We start from the raw sequence: 3,530 nt of genomic DNA on the forward strand, positions 1-3,530 counted from the left end.
GAGCCCAATAAAGACTTTCTGCCTCAAAATAAATAAATAAATAAATAAATAAATAAATAAATAAATAAAATGATGGTTAAGTTTATAAGATTATACAGAGAAAGATGTGATTCTGCAGAGAATACAATTTATGAGAAAGTCACACACTGCACAAATATGTTCATAAGCCAGGAGAGAGGGTAACTGTTAAGCAAGTCCTGGTTCATTTGTTGAAAAAACTGAATATTTTCAGAAGAGATAAGTATACTTTTCTTTGTATTATAGTGTGCAAGTAACAAAAGAGATCTTCCAACTGAGAGAAGCTTAAAAAATCCTCCCAAGTTGAGGACATATGGACAGAAAAAAGATATAAACTACAGCAATTTTCAACTGTAAAGAGAAAAAAATCTAAGAAATGGCAGCACGCATTAAACACTACAATGACCAAGGACTCATCTTCAACTTTCTGACAAAGCAGCAGGATTTGTAAGTAAGCGAGAAATGCTAATTTGTTCTGCAAGCCCCCAGACACAAAAGTGGAGAACAAGAATTTTTGCCTGTATTTTAAGGTTGTAGGGGCCAGCCAGATAGCTCAGCCAACTAAAGTACCTGCTTAGGGAAACACAGGGACCAGGATTTGTGCCAGCCCCGCCCCTAAAGTATGTGGAGACAGTGACTGAGATTCGGCATAGTGGCACGAACCTGTAATCCCAGTGCTTGGGAGGTTAAAAACAGGAGGATCACTAAGAATCTGAGCTGCATAATGAGACCTTATAGACCCTGTACTAAATACATTTAAAAAAAAAAAAAGGTTGTAACACAAATCCTCTGGCTGGGTCAGCAAAATAGATCAGCGCATTAAAGTGCCAGCAAGCAGGCGCAAGGCCAAGGGTTTGATCCCCAGGCCTGCCGTGCTGGGCCGGGCCCTGGGGACACACTGAGACTGAGATTGAGATTGGAAGTGATGGTATGTGCCTGTAATCCCAGCACTTGGGAAGCTGTAAACAGGACAATCACTATGAGTCCAATCTAGTAGGAAGACTCTGAACACCCTACAGACCCTTCTCAATAATACAAAAGAAGAAAATTCTCTGGCATTCAAAAAAAAAAAAGAAAATACATACACACACACACACACACACACACACATAAAAACTTTAATGACTCTACTGTTTATAGAATTATTAAGAATCTGAAGGGAGATCCAGTCCTAGCCAAGGCCCAGTGAGTGTGTGGGAGAACTTCTGGCTACCCTGTGCCTGCAAGACCTACCAGTCCCAACCCAGGCACAGCGTGGGTGAGAACCTCTTCCACCCCCTTGGGACGCCCCCCACCACTCCTCAGCACCTCCCAGAGACCACCCATCGAGTAGGAATTTCTGCCCTTTCCAGGAACCCCCAGATCCAGTCCTAGCCCAGGCCCGGTGAGTGCAAGAGAGCTTCCAGCTACCAGGTGCCTGCGGGACCTACCGATCCCAGACCAGGCACAGTGCTAGTGAGACCCTCTTCCACACCCTTGGGACACCCCCAACCACTCTGTAGTACCCACGCCACCCCACCCACCGTGTAGGAATTTCTGTCACCTTCTGGGAACCCCCAGATGTACTCCCAGCCAAGGCCCAGTGAGTGTGAGGGAGAGCTGCCTCTCCCCCTTACTCTACCTTTTCCTCTCCAGACTCAGCTCAGGCCTGGCATACAGGCCTGAGGTGAAACCCTGCAGCTGCAATCCCTGCAGAGAGTGTAGGGGACAGAAACACCCAGCTAGTCTAGGAGCAGAACATCTTGCCAGAAGGCAACAACAAGTTTACACCCAAGGGCAGCAGCAAGAAGGAGCTAAGCACACAGCAGCCAGACCCAAGTCAGGCACAACTGGATAAATCCAAACAATGTACATCTGCACCTCAACTTCAGTAGGTGCTAAGGTTACAACTGCACCAAAGATCTACAAAAAAAGGTCAGAAAACAGTGCTACACAAAACGACAACGAGAAAGAGCAAAATGCAATCTCAGAACCTAAGCCCACCCATAACAAGTGCAGAGGACTCTAACACAGAACAAATTGGGAATCACACAGCTGAAATCAAGGAATCAACGGCTTCTGAAATAAAGAAACAGCTACAGAAAGGTATAGAGGAACTCATTTAGAAATGAAAAAAGATATCCCTGAATTAATAACATCTGCAGTAAAGAATCCAAAGCAGAAACATATGGAAGAAACCCAATACCCATCCAGAACAACTGCAGAGGACACTAGCTCAGCTCAAATGTATGAATTAATAGTGTCAATAGCAAATAAGCAACAACAGAAAGTCAAAGAGGAACTCAACAGTGGAATTATTTTCTGCTAGCTCAGCTCAACTGCACGAATTAATAGCATCGATAGTAAGTAAGCAACTGCAGAAAGTTATAGAGGAACTCAGAGCAGAACTTTCTGAAATAAGAAAAGAATTCTTGGAACTCATAGCATCTGAAGTAAACAATCAACTACAAAAACATAGGGAGGAAACCCAATATGAAAAAAAACACTGCAGTAAAAGAATTTATAACTGCTTCTAAAGAAGACATTGATAAAAAAAAAAATAGAGGAGATTAGAAAAATGATGAATTCCTTGAATGAGTAATACAAGAAAGAAATATATCATATGAAGCAGAGTCAAAGAGATAGAGAAATTTAAAATCTAAATCACAAGCTTGCAAAACCATTTAAGTGAAACAGAAGACAGACTTTCAGATATTGAAGATGCTGATGCAGTTAGGGAAAAGGTAAGAAAGGATCTCTTAAAAACAACTAGGATGCAGGAAAAAATAATCCATCACCTGCAAGATGATGAAAGATGAACAATGTGAGAATAATACGCAACAATGAGAAAGGAGTCAATACAAATGACATTAAAAAAAATATGGGCATAAGTAATAGCAGAAAACTTCCAAAATATGAAGAAACAATCTGACATTCAGTTAACCAAAGCATACAGAACACCAAGTAACCTCAACCCAATTCAAAACACACCAAGACATATAATAGTCAAGATCTTAGAAATTCGGCACAAGAATAATACACTGAAAACCACTAGAGAAAAGAAGCAGATCACATTCAAAGGAAAACCCATCAGACTTATGGCCGACTTTTCTTGACAAACAATGAAGGCAAGAAGAGCATGGAGCAGAGTACTTCAAGTCCTCTATGAAAGCAAATTCCAGCCCAGACTAGTATACCCTGAAAAACGTTCTTTCAAGTCTGATGCAGAAGTGAAACACTTTCCTGACAAAGAACAACTAAAGAATTTCAAGATGACAAAGCCAACTCTACACAAGCTACTGAAAAACTTTCTAGAGAGGGACTAAAATGATTAGAGCTCCAAGAATGAGATTGGAAGCAACCAACTAAATAGGGTAAGCAATTAAACACAGGAGAAAAAGGAGTAAACAACAACAGGTAAATAACAAGGCAATCGTAAGTCAATACATCTCAATTCTAACCATCAATGTAAATGGACTCAATTCACCAATTAAGAGAAATAGACTGGCACAGTGGATTAGGAAACAAAATCC

At 41.1% G+C, this 3,530-nt stretch overlaps 1 protein-coding gene across 8 annotated transcripts in view; it reads right to left on the reverse strand.

Moving 5' to 3' along the window:
* Fer (FER tyrosine kinase) overlaps positions 1-3,530 on the reverse strand; it is a 485,925-nt gene that overhangs the window by 477,240 nt on the left and 5,155 nt on the right. The gene's annotated exons all lie outside the window — the stretch shown is intronic.

Source organism: Octodon degus, unplaced genomic scaffold, assembly GCF_000260255.1.
Source record: "Octodon degus isolate 3935 unplaced genomic scaffold, OctDeg1.0 scaffold00009, whole genome shotgun sequence".
NCBI lineage: Eukaryota > Metazoa > Chordata > Mammalia > Rodentia > Octodontidae > Octodon > Octodon degus.